The sequence below is a fragment of the Octodon degus genome, unplaced genomic scaffold (assembly GCF_000260255.1).
Source record: "Octodon degus isolate 3935 unplaced genomic scaffold, OctDeg1.0 scaffold00136, whole genome shotgun sequence".
Classification (NCBI taxonomy): domain Eukaryota; kingdom Metazoa; phylum Chordata; class Mammalia; order Rodentia; family Octodontidae; genus Octodon; species Octodon degus.
The window spans coordinates 251,800-269,870 of NW_004524712.1; the positions used below are offsets into that span (position 1 = coordinate 251,800).

Sequence of the window (18,071 nt, forward strand, 5' to 3'; positions counted from 1 at the left end):
GATATTTTTATACAATGGAGTATTACTCAGCTATAAAGAATGATAAACTCGAAGCCTTTATATTTAAGTGGATGCCAATAGGAAAGATTAAATATTGTTAGGAAGACTTCTCATTTATCATGGTAGTAGCAAACTACCAAGTGATTTTAACTTTCACAGTACCATGTGAAGGTAAATTTTGACTCAGAATGACAGCTGGTGGTGCTCGAGAAAGGGATTTGACAACATTCCATGTGGTTTTCAGGTTTCTAAGTAAATGCTATCCTTTTCTCTTGACCTCTGCTTCAGCTGTTGCTCCTGAGCCTTTTTCCTGTCCTAAGAGGCAGAAACTACCATGGCTCTGGATAAGTGCTGTAAAAAACTGAGGTTGTGTTTTTGTTGTTGTTTTGAGTGTACATTTTCATTTTAGACTTTAATTAACTTTATTTTAAAAAATACAGAAGTTGTGTTTTTCAGAACCTCTTAGATCAGGAAAGTCACATAGAGAGAAAACATTCTCTCAAGCTTTCACAGAGAACAAATTGGTCAAGCAATGGCCGTGACTCATCCACATGGCTGACACTGACAAAAGATCTACAAACTTCAGTACAAAGTTTTGGGGTAAATCCTGAGGGGATTTGACTGACCTCATCAGCTAAAAAGTTACATTTCTTGTTATATAGGTCTTGCTTTATCTTGGTCTTTACCATCCAGCAGAAAAGAATAAAAATGAGGTGTAGAAAGTAAAGCCATATTAATACGCTGAGCTGTAAAAGGCTCAAGTCAGCAATTTAGGACATTGCCAGTCCTATGGATAATCCCCTACTATTATGGACTACTGGACTATACTGGATTATTTTGCTGATTTCACAAACCTACAATATTTAAATGGCAATGGATTATCCATCTCTGACAAAACTAAACAAACGAAGGGGATACAAATGAATGACCATTTTGTATTTGTATATACAAAATAGGATAGATATACAGCTACTTTCTCTTAATTCAATGAGAAGAAAGATTTGTACTAATAGTGTTCAGACAGGATATCATGTCTGCATCTTGTACTATGAATAACCACTACGAAGACAACAATATGCAATGTACTAATTATTGAAACCAGCCTACTAATCAGTTTTGAAACTGTCTCATTGCTATTTCTTTCTCAATAAAATTAATGAAATTTAAAAAAATAGGTTACCATAAGGCTGGCCAGAGAGCTCAGTGGACTAAAGTGCCTATTTAGGCAGATGCAGGGACTGGGGTTTGATCCCTGGAGTGCTATTCTGGCCGAACCCCTTGGCGCGCTGAGAAGGGATTGAGATTGGGCATGGTGGTGTACACCTCTAATTCTAGGGTTAGAAAGTTGAAATCAGGAGGATCAATATGAGTCCCTTCTATGTTATGAGACCCTGTAGCCCCTGTACTAAATACATCTAAAAAATCACCAAAATACAAAATAGATTACCATATAAATTATAGTAATCTTCTTGCTGGTCTGTTAAATTATCACTAACAGTTAAAAAAAACCAACCTTATACTGTAACTCTATTATTATTGACTTTATTTAAAAGATACTCATTATTATTATTTTAGTTCATTTGTATACATCCATGGTACAATTTATTATTGTTTACATTATTAATAATGTTTATTAATTATTTATTATAGCAAATTTATTATTGTGTTTTCAAGAAGAATACTCCAAATTAACAGATGTGTCTTAACTCATATAATACAAAATTTTAAATACATTCCAATGGCAAACGTGTTGATGCAACAGAGAAATCATACTAAATACTATCTTGTTAAATGTATTTTGTGTTTTATTCATAATAAAACATTTTAGTAAATTCACAGAATGTTTATAATAGTTATTTTATTGATATATGTTTATTTTCCATGATAAACCTTAAATAAATAAAACATCAGGTAAAATATTTCTAATGTATTTATTTATTTCATTATCTATTGTTATGGTTTGTCCCCCCAAAGCCTCATGCTGCCATGAGGCCGACTTCTAGAGTTTGTGATATATTATGATCCACTGGGATTATGGGTGTGAGTGCTGCTGGGATTATGGGTGTGAGTACTACACCCAGCCTGGGGCAGATAGCCTGAATGCAATTTAAGGGAGACAGAGTTGCTCTCTAGAGCCATTGCTGCTGCTACTCCTCCCTTTCGCTCTTGCTGTTTTGCTGGCTTCTGATACCATGAACTGCTGCCCTCTGCCATGTGTCTGTCTGCTTTGGTGCCAACTGAGTATGGACTGAAACCTCCAGTAACTGTAAGCTAAATAAACCTTTCCTTCCTTCGTTATGTCAGGTATTTGTCCCAGCAACAAGAGAAGAGTAACTGAGATATTTATTTATTTATTTATTTATTTATTTATTTATTTAGTGCAGGGTCTCACTATACAGCTCAGACTCATAGTAATCTTCCTGTTTGCAGCCACCCCAGTGCTGGGATTACAGGCATGCACCATCAGGTCCAGTTTCAGTGGCCTGCTGGGCATCCAGAGCCAGCATGGCATATGGTACCAGGGATCAAAACCAGATTCTTTCACTGACCAGGCAGGTGCTTAGACTGCTGAGCTATCTCCCCAGCCCCTATTTCTACTAATTTAATGTGTAGTGGTTTCTCCAACTATTTCTTTATTTCCAAATGTTTGATGCCATTTTACAGAGTAATAAATGCAAATATTGTAAATAACAATTGGGCCTATTGGAATCCCAGAGTACACATATGCCATCTCTCTCATTATTCTCTGCTGGTGCTGTCACTGGCAACGAAAGATGGAATTATATCCATTCTGTTTAATGATAAGCAGTTTGATACAGACTCTCAGATGTGGATACCATGAGGTAGAGTTTTTCAAACCTCAAACTACTCAAGAATACAGAATAAGAAAAGGAACAGTAGTGAGAAAGAAATATAAAAGGACCAGATTGCATGTATTTGATCATGCTTTAAGATTCACACTCTTTGAATTGAAGACATTTGATCTTAACTCAATAAGTGCATTTTCATGTATCAGTCAAAATGCATTAATTTTAAAAAGAAAACATTGCATCAAATCCTGAGGTCTTTCTGTCATATCTGGCTCCTCTGTGTTTATGTGAGAAATTTAAATTTTAACATTTTTTGTAAATTGCGATACTCAGCATATTTTTCCAAACTAGGAGTGCCACAGGAGACAGACTATGTAAGAAATCATAACAGAAAACGCTGGTGCATCTGTTGCTTCACCAGCAAGACATTAGTTGTTTAGAAAAAACTGTGATAAGTGTCAAAGATACAGAAACAAGAGCCAGACAAGATAAGCTCTAAGAGAAATGGTAAAACAAGACTATTAAGCCACATATAACAGTATTTGTAGAAGACATATACATATGAACAAAATCTCCTCATGAAAGCTTCCTATAACAATTTAATGTCCTTAATCTCTTCATGTTGTTACCATTTCCAGTTACCATATACCATCCCCTTGAATTTTAATCACAGCTTTCCTCAGGACAATTTCAATGTTCTTATTCCTCAAACTACAGGTCAGAGGATTGCACATGGGCCCCACATTTGTACAGAACATAGAAGCAATTTTTCCCTGGTTCACAAACTCAGGAGAAAAGTATTTAAAATGCAATAATGCTACTGACTCAAAAGAGAGAAATGTTGATGATGTGAAAGCCACAAGTACTGAATGTTTTGGATCTTTCATGTGCAGCCTTTTTGGATCTTCCATGTGTTGTTATTTTTGATACAGGATTTCACTATGCAGTTCAGACTCATAGTGCTCCTCTTGTCACAGGCTCCACAACACTGGGATTAGAGGCATGCACCACCATGCCCAGTTTCAGAGTCTGCACAGCAAGTGATACCAGGGATTGAATTCGGGACCTTGCACTTGCCAAGCAGGCACTTAGATCACTGAGCGATTTTCCCAACCCCCTTGTGGAGTCTTGATCTGCAGAATGCTTGGGCAGCCAAATAGCTCAGCAGATTAAAGCATCTGCAAGCAGGCGCAGGGGCCAGGGGTTAGATCCCTGGGCCTGCAGTGCTGGCCCCACACCTGGGTACACTGAGATGGCAATTGAAACTCGACGTGGTGGCATAAGTCTATAATCCCAGCTCTTGTGAGGCTGTAAACAGGTGGATCACTGTGAGTCTGATCTAGTAGTGAGACCCTGAACACCCTGCAGACTCTTCCCTAAAATACAAAAGAAAAAAATAAAAACAACCAGAATGTTTGTGCTGATAAAAATATAAGATATTAGGATGGTGACACTGGTGACTGTGATATTAACACCCACCACAATGAGCACTACTACCTCATTGACATAGGTGCTGGTGCAAGAGAGTTGAAGGCCATTGCGGTCAACATATAGCACTCAGAGATGACACAAAAGAGAAAGAAACACAGCCGAATCATGCATCCTGCATAGGAGATTCCATTCTTCTTTGAAGAGAGGGTCATCAGCATTTTTGGAATGAAAACAGAAAAGTAACAAAGATCAACGTAGGAGAGGTTGAAGCGGAAATAGTACATGGAGGCGTAGTTGTGAGAACTGAGAACAGTGATCAAGAAAGAATTGTCCCCTGTGGTAACATAGGGATCTTCAAAACAGGTTTTAAAAAAGAGTATAGCAAGAACTCTGGGTGATCTGTTAGTCCAGAAGAAAATCACTCACCAGGGAGTCATTTCCAGCTAGCATCATCATTGTTGAAAATCTAAGAGAAGAAAATTTCATTGATAAACTATTCAGCTTTGTATTCAAACTTTCATTCTTAGTGAAGAAATCACAAGAGTTTTTGTAGGTTTCCTTTTTTCATAGAAATTAAATATAGTGCTACACTGTTATGGTTTGTGTGTAGTTGTCACCCCTCTCCCTCCAAGCCTCATGCAGTCTCGAGGGGGCTTCTGGAGCATGTGATTGATTATTGTGGGTGTGGATGCTGCACCTGCCCTGGGGCAGGTAATTTGCATTTCAATGTGAGGAAAGAAGAGAAGTTAGCTGCTGGCCACTCCTCGTTTTGTGCTCTTGCTCTTTGCCATCACCATGAGAAGTTGCTTTCTGCTTTGTGCCAAGCTTCCTTGGAGCCAGCTGAATATGGACTGAAACCTCCAGTGACTGTGAGCTAAATAAACCTTCCCTTTCTTCATTTTGAGTGTTGGGTATTTGTCCCAACAATGAGAGAAGAGTAACTAAGATACACACCCTCCCTCCCAATATTGCCATCATTCTTTTTTTGTCCATGCAAACAAAAAAAGATGCTGCTCTCCTGACAGAAAACAAAAAGGTAGAATACCTGGGATATAACCTGCAGAACAGCTCCAGCAGTGGATTTGTAGCTGTCAAATTTCCCTCTGGTTCATCTAACCTATTCCTTCCTAGAGTCTACTCATATGTCTGTTATCCCACTAAATACCCAGTTCCGGTGTTGTATCAATGAGAAAAAGAGAATTTCTTTAGGTAAAAGACCAGACCAATATTGTGCTTCTAAGGAGAAAGTCTTTCAGAGTCTACAATGCTTATGGAAAAAAAAATCCCAATAAAGTCAACCATGATAAAGGTATGAAAGAGCTTGGCATTAAAGATTTATCATTAGCTGTCCATCCCAATGTCTCTACACAGTCTCTCCTCTCACCTCAACTGGACAAAGGATGAACAAAGAATGGTGAATGCATTTCTAATGGTTTTCATATGAAGGCATGAAAGAAAAGTATCATTCTCTCTGGTTATGTTAGTGGTAAAGTTCAGGGAAAACTGTATCTAACCATGTACAATTCTTCTATATGTATAGCAAACATTAATATGTTTGTTAACAAAGAAATAGGCTCTCTCCTCAAGCTTCTGTGCTTCGTACGCAGTCTCCTAGAGCTGCAGGGCTGCCTTGCTATCAGCCTGAGGAAAATGCTAATTAAATGAGGCAAATCCAGGCAGTAAGATCAGAGTTCTGGAGTGCTCAGTTTCCTTTTTACGAAGGATGGCTCTCATTTTTTGTCCACATTGAAAGTGAGAGAGACAGACAGAGAGTGAACTCATTCACCTTCCTTCCACTCACACAGCTTAGAGCTGTCTGCAATGTGGGTCTCACCACCAGGGTCCTGAGGAGGAGTTGGCTTCTGAGGAATCAGGGCTGACCAGCTGCAATCACAGCATCACCTCCCTTGCTGGCCAAAACCTGACTGCACAGATCTTACAATCTGAATGTTCCTGGAGTCTTTTTGAGGTTTAAACTTCTAGCTAAATATTTGTCAAGGAAGTATGAAGGAGAGCCACAGATTTGACACTGGAGCCACTATGTCAAAGGGCCCAGGGCATTTACTTAAGGCTTATCATCATCTGGACCCAATTAGAATCCAGGAGTAGGGATGCCCTGGGACCTTTTCCATGGTTATAAAGAAGGAAGGGAAAAACATAATGGTATCTGTGTTCATATCTTAATTCATAATAAAAGATGTGATATTCTCTCCAAAGATTATACAGTCACCAGGCATAGATAGGCTCTGCTATCATTTATACACTTACATGTGCAATTAGTGTGATTTAAATTTTAACAAATCACTGTTATAGAACATAAAATAGTTTTGGTACAAATATATGCATGATCTAGTAATGTATATCTATTATGTTTATTTTTAATATTTGGAGACCTTTTATATAATCAGTATTGAACTACGTATATTTTATACCCACATCATGTAGGACAGTGTGTCACTCACAGTAACAGGCAATCCAAAAGGGTCAGTGACTCCACTAGACTGTGATTAAGGTTATACATAAAGCATCCAAATTCATGATTGAGTTTATGGGAATAAAAAACTGATATTGAAAATATTCCAGATTACCTACACATTCCTGATAAAAAAGGAGGCTATATGTACATAGAGGATTTTTTAAATGAGGTAAATTAAGAATTATGACATATTTCAATGTGATCCGAGCTTTGAACACACTCTCTTACATACTACACATGCTTCAGCAGTAGTCAGAAGGCTTACTGACTTGAGAAGTTAGAATTCAACTTCTGTGCATCAGTGGCTGCCCACTGGAGACACAGGGTAGGAGCAGTCCCTCAAATGTCAAGCATAAGAAGAGGAAAAGAATTTTTAAGACTCAAAACAGGAATGCAGTCTGGAACAAATCAGACTGACTGCTCCATTCCTCTTTCATATGATCTCTGAAAACTAAAAACTTCTGAAATGAGATAATGAATAAATTGGCAGATAATGAAAGTCATATGTAACATAGACTAGCTAGGAATATTGGGACTTGAGAACAATATATTTGTGAGGAGCTTTGATGGTTTTCATAGGATGCTTGCAAAGTGAACCAAAAAGCAAAGAATAACAGTCACCCAACCATAGGAATAGTTAACTATAGGCAACTTGCAGAATAGGAAATGTCTAAGAAAAGTTGGCTTTTGACCATGCCATTAGGAGTGCAATAGAGAGTTTAACTTGTACCTCCTGTTTGTAATAACAGTAAGTCTTTGACTCTGACATGAGTGATCTCAGGGGTCAGATGGAAGATGAACTTCTGCTTATGTTTGGTGGGATAAGGTGTAAATCTGATGCCATGACCGTAGCCAAGTAAATATGCAAACTTCCTCCCCATGCAGAAGTAACCAACCAAACAAGGTGATGACAGGCAGAACTTCACTTGCCGGCAAGTGTGGTACCAGTGAAGCCAAGTGGGGAGCTGAGTTCCATTTCATCCAACAGCACTTTAGTGGAACAAAGCACTGAGAGGTTTAACAGACTCTTCTCCATGCCACATTACAAGGTCAACAAAGAAGGTAACTCCTACTTCCACCTGAGGCAATTATGTTCTGACAGTTTTCCACCATTGCTTAGGAAACACTGGCAGGGCTGAGGTGAGAGTTGGACTTCTATGCATTAGAAGTTGGGTGATATGAGTCAGAACTCCGAAATTAGGGATGTAATGGCCAGGGGTCAGCAGAAATCTAAACATGTGCACCCAATTAGATTTACACAGTATGCTCAACAGGCTGACTGCTCATGAAAAAGAAAAATCAAATGAGAGTATAGGCTCACTAATAAACACATGCAAAGGATTTTATCGCCAATTATTCATGCTTCCAGAAACATATTGACTATAACTTGAAAAAATAATAAACCATAGATGCTACCCTGAGATAAGTCAAAAATTAAAATTATCTAAATATTGTTAAGTAGTAATCACAAATGCTCCAGCAACCAATTACTCTTGAAAATGAGACACGTTTTTTTTTAAAAAAAAAAAAAACTCACTATGAACTTGATATACTTTCGGAAGAAGACTTTTGCTACTAGAAAGAGTCAAAATCCATACTTTCACTTATCTCTGATTCTGCTGCCAGCCAAAACAAACCTAAAGTCATAATAAAACACATATAAGAAAGCTCTGAAAGAGAAAGGAGAGACCAACTGATGAGTGAACCCCAACCCACAGAAAATGGGGACTTTCCTGACTTGCCTTTTGGGCTCATATACCCCAAAGCTGGACATGAAGAGGCTAAGAACACAAAAAGGCATACACAATCTGTTTTAAAAGTCCAAGAAAACATATGCCTTTTTGTAAACCAAGGAACAATAAAAGTAGCAGCAGTATTCTCCTGAATTGTCTAAATTATGTTTGATAGTTGGAGCTAGATGGAAATGTACAGATAATAAGCTTTCTACTCTAGCCAAACACCACAGTAAGAGCAGTCCCACCAAAAACCACAACAGCAAAGGCTGAGTAGGAAGTCACAGCTCCACTAGTGTGAAGCTGTAACAAGTCATCTCAGAGCACATTCCCCACATGCACACGCAGGTGCAGGAATGATACAGGAGATCTATTTGAGAATCAGGAATTGCAGTCACTCATCAGTAATTGATCACCACTAAGATAAGTAGAAAACTTGTAGGGAGACAAAGTCCCCATTGCTTGCCAGCAGAACTGAGCCATTTCTCCCTTGGGTATCAGCAATGCAGAGAGGAGAACCCAAGCTTTTGCCACTACTTATAGTAATGACATGGTACGCACTCCCTTTCTGTCCAGGGTCACGACACAAAAGACAGCTAAGTGAAAGATTTAGTAAGAATAAGAATCTCATAATAAATCAGGCATGGTGGTGCACGCCTGTAATCCAGGCACATGGGAAGAGTGTTGTGAGTTCAAGACCAGCCTGGGCCACAAAGTGGTCTCAAAGTCATCCTGAACTGCATAGAGAGAACTTGTCTCAAAAAAAATTTTCATAATATGATATGAAAACATCCAAATTTTAATCAAAAATCACTCTGCATACCAAGAAGCACCAAGATTTCACTTGAAACAAACAACAGATGCGAGCACCATGATATCAGGGACGATAGATGCCGAGGATTTTAAAGCAGCCAGAATAAAAAGCCTCAACAAACAGTGATGGCATCTTGGAATCAACTTAAAAATAATTAAAAGTCAAAACTAGTTAAGAGAAAAATCTCTGTTTTGATACATAGAACATACACAGGAAAAAACCCCAAATTTTGTTTATTTTTATTTTATTGCATTTCATTTTTTTATTAGTGCATGAGCTAAAGTCTAAATACACAGTGGATTGGATCAACAGCAAAGTGGTGGCCACACCAGTGAGAATCAGTGAAGTAGAAGACAGAACAGTAGAGATGATCATTCATTCTGAGAACCACAGGGGAAAAACTGAGTGAAAACAAAATATCAAGTCCCTGTGGTGTAGCAACAACATATCCAATATTCATATCGTTAAGGTGCTACAAAGAGTAAACACAGAAATGCTGAAAAATACATTCCTCAAGTGCTAAAAGAAAACACTGTCAATCCTGAATTCTACATTAAGTGAAATGTCTTTCAGAAAACAAGAGAAAATCACAGCATTATTATATAAAGGAAAACAAAAAAATTATGACCAACACTCAGGGCTTAAGAGAATGGCTAAAGATAACTCTTAAACATAAAGCGAATGATAGAGCCAGCAAGATAGCTCAGAGGACTAAGCACCTGCTTAGGCAAGTGCAGGGATTGGGGTTGGATTCCCCAGCACCACATGCTCCCCAGCCACGCCCCCAAGTGGGCACGCTGAGCTGGCCACCAAGACCTGACATGGTAGTGCACACCTATACTCCCAGCGCCAGGGAGGCAGAAAACAGAAAGATCACTAGGAGTCCAAGCTGCGTAGTGAGACCCTGTACCAAGTACATAATAAATAAATAAGTAAATAAATAAATAAATAAATAAAGTGAATGATAAAAATCTGAATATCACAGGGGAAAAGGAAATAGTAGCCATAAGCTCGACTTTCATTCTCCTGAATTTTCTAAATTATGTTTTATAGTCGGAGCTACAAATGTAATCATTTTAGTTATGTTTTTAAATATATGTAAAACATTTAGACAGCTATAAACAAGATAGAGTGAAGGGACAGAAGAGAAGGCAAGTTTCTAACTTCATATAAAGTTGTAGAATTCTGTTTCACAAAGATCATTTAACACCTAGATAAATCGCTCAAAGCTGTATAATTAGAAAAATGTTAACCTACTATAAATAAACCTGCAGTCTATCCAAGTATCCCACAGAAAAAAATTAAAAGGTAACTCAAAACTGAGAGAAAATGACATGCTTCGATAGAAATAGGAAAACTTTAAAAACACTTAATGGTATTGCTTTTAAAAGATAACATAAAAGAAAACAAAAAGAAGCGAGATTTTTTTCACTGTATTTAGTGCTCTATCAGGAACTGATTCTTTCTCACACGAATTTAAGTTGACTCTTGGTCAAAACGATTCTATATTTTTCTTCATTATGCTGAAGCTTCGGAAATTACATTTTTACATGCCAGCCAGTTTAGTATTTGATCTCATCAATATGCAGTGCTTGGGCCAGAATTTTTTTAAACGCATCTAAAAATGTGAGAAAACAAACTGAAGTTAAATGAAAATGATCTGCATTCTTGACACCAGTTTAATTGCATGCAATGTAAAACAGCCTGCATACTTCTCCCAAATGTTCCGCTTGCTATTATGTAAAAAAGCCACTAACTAGTGCTGAAAATGTATGCCCTTTCTTTCCATACATGTAGAAGAACAATGGCCCTGGCGTGTGTCTCTCGGGGCTGCTTCTCCTTTCACTGTAACACCCGAAAGTCTCTGCACTCAATTTCTCAGCACAGAAACCGCAAGGAAGAAGAGACCCCTCACCATTTCAGCAAGCAGCCAGAGAACAGACTGGCTTGATCCTCTTTGTGTTTCCACGTGAAATAACCAAGGCTCGTTTATCCTGATTTGCATCTAAAATAACCCCAGAAAGTCTCATGTGTTTCTAGAAAACTGATTGGCTCCTGCCAGTGCATTCACCTGCTGATGAGTCCAGTACCTACAGGTGCTATTGCAAGGGGCGCCTCGTGGGAGGCTCTTTGCCCAGGGTGTGAGCAGAGGGACGCCTCAGTCCTGTTGCAGATGCTTCTTCGCTCTGCTTCCTGGTGACCTTGGGATGAGCCGCCATCCTCCACCATGCCTTGCATCCGTCAAACTTTGGACTGAACTCACTGGAAACTGGGAGCCAAATAAAGGCCTTTTTTGAGCTGCAGGTGTCAGATATTTTGCACCAATGGTAGGGAAGGGATGGCTATACCTAGGTATTAAAGGAAAAAAAAAAAGCTGTATTTCAGTCTGGGTGGCTGAGAGACAAAGACTGCAAAGCCCCATATGTCAGTGCCCAATGAAGGCCCACCAGACTGTCTTGCCACAGGATGGAGAAGCTGAATGGGAAACAGTTGCATGAAGAAAGGACACTTGTGTGGAGTGTACCTTGCTTCATAACCGCCTTGTCTTATAAGAACTAACTGGCTGCAATGAATTGCACCTTCCCCACCAGGAGTGGGGTTTATACGAGCTGCTTCCCTTTTTCTAATTTCCACACCTTAAATGTTCTGCTGCCTCTCAGCAATCCCACATGGGAGACCAAACTTGCAGCCCATAGACTTTAGGGGTGTCACATTCAGAAGAAATCCAAATGTAGCATGGGGACATTAACTGAAACTCAATTGCATGCTCCCACCTGTAAATGTTATTGTTATTAATGTAAACATGGGCCATTTGAGGACCAGGCTCTAGGGTTGGTGCCAGTGGTATGGAGCAAGGGTGTGACACTGTGGCTGGATTATGTCCTGCCCTTGGCCTCCAATATTCCCTTCATATTTTAATTCTCCAAGTATCACTTTGAAACTTCACATTACATTTCTATATGCGTAATATTCGGTCTATCCCTTTCTAGAGTTGTTTCTGTTACTTGTCAACCTTGACACAGTATTTTCCATCTATAATAAACTAAATAATGGATTAACTGGAAGATATATATCTACAAAAAATGTTGACATCTATGTTAGAAACATGGATAATGGTTGAAAAATGAAAATTGCTTTGTCAATTAATAACTGAAAATAATGGGTTTTTTAAACTTGCACTGTATCTTATTTTTCAAAAAGAAAACTCCAGCTTCCCACTGTGACAATCAATGTCATTGTTAACATTCCTAATAATAAATTTTCTTTCATGGAATATTAACCTCATCTGCTACAATTATGAGGCTTTTTCAATAAAAATTATGACAAGTAAATTAAATGCAAAGTTTGTATCTAGTTAGAATTATAAGAAATACAAAGCCAAAGGGGCCTAATTTACTTGTATTGTCTAATATAAGCCATAGTTGAACCAAATGCTCAGAATGAATTTTGGTAACAAGAACATGGATGTCACTTTGGTGCCCAGCTAAATTCAGTATAGTATTAATTTTACTCACTTTGGGCTCTGGGTTCTATATTTGATTAGGGTAAAAGTTTGGTAGAAGAGAATTAATAAGATAGAAGCATGTGTCATGCAATGTTCACTGTCTCTTTGCTCAACACTCCGCTCTCCTGTGTATTTTCAGGGTTAGAAACCTCCTACCTACACATCAGTAACATCTCCAATATCTTGATAAAATGACAAGCAACTTAGGTGAACCTTGTCCTGAAAGATCTTCAAGTCTAATACAAACTACAGAATGATTTTATATTCATGGTGAAGATGATAAGCACCTTGGTACCCAAGCAACATAAGGTGGATTTAAGGGACTGGAAGTCTAATTTAAAAAACTAAGGCTTAAGTAGATGATGGAAGCAGAAAGAAGATAAAATGGACAAAGGGACAGTGCATGCTGTCAGATGGGAAATGTAGACAAAGATAGGGTGTTTTCCAGAAGGAATAGCATGAGAAAGCACCAAAAGTAGCAGAACATAATGCACCCCAGGAAAGCATAACTACACGTGCAACATCGTGTGATAATTGCAGATTAGAGTGGTAAAAAAAATATAGTGAGATATTGACATCAGTTAATTCTGTGTGTTGCCTCAAGGATAGGCCAGTGTTTAAGGTGGGAATCTAATCATCTAAACTGGTCCCAGTAGGAACTGGATTACAATCAGGTCTCCACGGCACAACAGAGAGAAGCGGGGGAAACTGCAGCAGGCCAACGAGAAGGCAAGTTCCCAGAGATCTACCTGTACCAATTTAATGCTGAGTTTAGGAATGCAAGCAAATGTAGTACGCATAGGATCCATACTGACCATTGTTTAATTAAATGCAGGCAGGAGCATACTTCTATAATGCAGGCCTTCAATAGTGATCTGCAACTTAACTTAAAAGGAATCACTAAGTCTCAGTTGCTCACGGCAGCTGGCTTCAAGCAAGCCCAGCTGGGCCACTGACTCACACAGCCATGACAGTGAGCGGCATCCAGGAAGCTGTCCCTGTACCTGGCTTCTATTTTCCACCCATGAATGTCGTCTGGCCACTTTGCAGTCCCAGAGTTTTTTGAAGCAATTCTGATTTGAGGGCTGCCTGATTCTAAAGTCATGAATAGAAAATAAGCCAAGTAAGAACTTCAAATTTGCTACAATTTTGTCTTTTGACACCATCTTGGTTATTTTCAGTTCAGAAATGAATATGAATGAACCAGCAGAACACAACCCCTAGAACTTGAAACTGTGTTACTGGGAAAGATAAAAAGACTCTTCTCACCAAGATAACCAGCCTGACAATTTCTTCTTGTGTTCTCCATAAAATTTCTTGCTGTTATTTAGCTACAGAACATTAAATTAACTCACTATTCTGATCTTTCCTGTACAAAAGTTTTTTCTAGGGAAACCAGAGTCATCCTCACTGTTTAATTCAACTTAACCCTAGCCTTAACTCTAGCCCTAACTCTAATTCTAACCCTAATCCTAACCCTAACCTTGAGATGGACCAAAACAAACCAGAGTCTCCTACATTCATAGAACTTTACACTATAGTAAAAAAAAATATAATTATGTCTTGATTTAGAAATGTTTTCTATAATAGAAATTTCCTAATACATGAACCTAATTGTTATCACACATATGTATATATTTTAACATAGCATGAAGAACGTTTTCACTTTTTGAATCACTTGAACTTCAGTTATGGTTATTGTTGTTTGCACTGTCTACAATTCTAACATAAAACAAACCAACCATAATACCATTTGCAAAAGCTAGTAAAATCCAACATTTGGGAATAGACATTCAGACAAGCCCAACGGAGATTGATAATGCTTAATGAGGTGAGTATAGTTGGCTTGATGAGTTCATGGTGCGGTGATCTATTCTGCACCCACTTTTATTTGTCAGGATGGACGCGCCATATGAAAGAGGAAGTTGCCTACAGAATTCAGTGCTACAACCCCAAATACATTGCCCAGTACATTAGTGATGCCTCTTTAAATTCATCTTAGAGAAAATAAGGAAGTAAAATGAAATGAAGGTGCCCAGCATCCAGAAAGCAGTCAGTAAATGGAGGAGGTGAGAAATAGAGGCCCTTGGCAATCCTCTGTCAGAAGTTGGCTGCAGAGCCTTGGCACGTGTGTCTGTGCTCCTTCAAACTCTCTTCTCAGCTGGACAGAGGCCAATAAGCCAACTGACAGACACGCAGGTACGAAAGCCACCATTCTCCCCTCCAAGCAGTACCATCCTCGAGCTGAGGGGAGAGGGGAAGCAGCAGGAGAGGGCCAGCAGATGCCCAGAGGACAGGTGCCTGAGCACAACCAGATCCTTCCAAAGGCCCTCAGAAATTCTTCAGGGAGCATCACAGGTGTTGAATTCCTGCATTAGCTAGTGAGAAAACAGCCAGACAGAAATTAGTTTAATGAATCATTTGTGGTATCTAAGTCTTAGAAATTTTAGTCTTATAGTACAACCACCCAGTCCATGGTGAAATATTTCAAAGACCTAACTGGAAGGTGACCATTCAGCTTTGGTCTGAATGATGCTAGTAATGGGCTTTGGAAGGAAGAGCAATCTCAGACTCTTCAGATCATAAGCATCACACATCCAATGAAGGTAATTTTCCCAGACTCCATAAAATGAGTGTCAATACCTGCAAAATCACGTGACCATCAAAATGTTGTAAATAAATAGTATTAGTTAATTTTAATTTGCAATTATTTATTAAATTCCCCATGGAAAACCAGGATTATCTTCCAAGAGTGTATGCTACTCTTCTTGCTTTCAAAAATTATTCACATTGTGGAGAGAAATCTTCCAATCACACTGTTGTGAGAACACCAGTGCATATAGTATTTTGGAAATGCTTGAATTTGCTTACAAAATTTGTTACATCATTTTTTATTATAAAACATATGCATCTATATGTGCTATGTTTTGTGTCTAGTTGTCCCTCCAAATCCTCATGCAGTCATGGGGCAGATTTCTACAGTTTGTGATTAATTCATGATCCACTGGGATAGGGGTGTGAGTGCCACACCCAGCCTGGGGCTGAGAGCCTGAACAGAGCCATTGTTGCCACCGCTGCTTTGCTCTTTCCATGTGCCCCTCTGCCTTGGAGCCAGCTGAGTATAGACTGAAACCTCCAGTAACTACAAGTTAAGTAAACCTTTCCTTCCTTCATTTTGGATGTCAGGTATTTGTCTCAGCAACAAGACAATATGAAAAGTGATCCTGTACTCAGTGGTGTCCCAAATTTGCTGTTCGAGGAGATTATGGAGCCACAGAGGAAAGTGATCGATGATGTATAGTGGGACTAAGGAGAGTCACCTGGAGAGAAAACAATCTCTCAAGCTTTCACAAAGAGCAAATTGGTCAAGCAATGGCCATAACTCATCCACATGTCTGACATTGACAAAGGATCTGCAAATTGATGTACAGGGTTTCAGGGTAAGTCCTGAGGGGATTTGACTGACTTTGTCAGATACAAAAGTTACATTTCTTGTTATATAGATCTTGCTTTATAGGTTGATCTTAACCATCCAGCAGAAAAGTACAGAAATGAGGTATAAAAAGTAAAGCCATATTAATATGCTGAGCTCTAAAAGGCTCAAGTCAACAACTTCTGACAATTTCCAGTTGTGCTGATAACTCACTACCATTATGGACTACTGGACTATATTGTATTACTTGGCTGAATTCATGCACCTACAATACATGACTGACAATGGAATACACATCTCTGACAAAAGTAAACAAAAAAGGAGATAAAAATGAAGGACCTTTTTGTAGTGATATATATATATATATATATATATATATATATATATGCATAGGTATGCAGCTACTTTCTCTGTGTTCAATGAGAAGTTTTGAACTAATAATGTTTAGACAAGATATCATGTGTGCATCTTGTACTATGAATAACTGCTACAAGACAACAATATGCAATGTATTAATTATTGTAACTGTCCTACTAACCTGTTTTGAAACTGTCTCATTGCTACTTCTTTCTCAATAAAATTATTAAAAATAAAAAAAAAGAAATGCTATAGTAAAGCAGTTCACTTAAATAGCCACCAGGTTGTGCTAATGACTCAGTAACAGAGAGAGCACCAGACAGAGAGACAGAGACAGAGAGACAGAGACAGAGAGACAGAGACAGAGAAAGATGCTTGAAACTCATATTTTGCTTTTTCTCAAGCCCCTAAAATGTTTTTTTAAGCCCCTAAAATGTTAACCAAGGATTTTATATAGCTTCTTATATAAAATTTCAACTGCTGATTAAAAAACAGAAACTTTTTAAAGGCTTGCTTTATAGCAAAACTAAAACAATTTTTTAATTCTTTTTTTTATTTTAGGGAAGAGTCCAATGGGTATTCAAGGTCTCACTACTAGATCAGACTCGTAGTGATCCGCCTGTTTACAGCCTCCCAAGAGCTGGGATTACAGGCGCACACCATCATGCCAAGTCTCAATTGCCGTCTCAGCGCGCCTGGGGGGTGGGGCCAGCTCGGCTAAACAAATTTAAATATATTCAATTTTCAAAATTGAGGCATTGTCTATATTGTATTATAAAACCAAGATGCGATATGATGATCATGACTAATATGCCAAATATAAACAAAAACTCCAGTGTTCAGTGATTCTTCAGTTGTCAAACTGCTCCAAACTCAGACTTTCCACTACTCAAACAGCAAAATTCAAAGAAAAAAAAATCTGCTTAGTTGTCCTAACTTTGCTCATTACTCAAACTTAAAATCCAATTAAAAAAAAAATACCTAAGGAGCAAGAGTGAGTCCCACATCCTATCTCACCACCTCAGACATAAAGCAGTGACCCTTCAGCATAAGCCCAGTCTTGCTCAGACAATGTAGTGCTTGTGTTCATCATTGGGTAGAATTACTTTGCGAAAAATATGGTGACCATGGCTTCCAAGAAAGTTAGTGATGCCACCAGGAAAGCTAACAGGAAGCAGAACCACAACAGATTTAGTGAAATCATTGAAAAATTTGTTAAAGTCCTGCAAAATAAATTCATCACTGTACTTTTTGGGGCCCAAAACCAGTTATTTTGTTTCTCATTATTTCTCACAGAAAAAAATATTTAAATCATGACTTAGGAACAAATTGAATTGACAACTGAGGTATTGCTATAATATGTCACTAGAATATTAGTTAAAGGTAGTTTTGTTGTTTTTCTTACTGTTCTATCCCAACACCTTGAACTCACTTCAAACTCAATGAATATTTGTCAAATGAATGAATTATTTGATAAATTTATGAAATATAATACATATTTGTGATTTTATG

At 38.3% G+C, this 18,071-nt stretch overlaps 1 pseudogene; it reads right to left on the reverse strand.

Moving 5' to 3' along the window:
• Window positions 1–3,448: 3,448 nt before the first annotated feature.
• LOC111812675 lies at window positions 3,449–11,502 on the reverse strand (annotated as a pseudogene).
• Window positions 11,503–18,071: the final 6,569 nt, after the last annotated feature.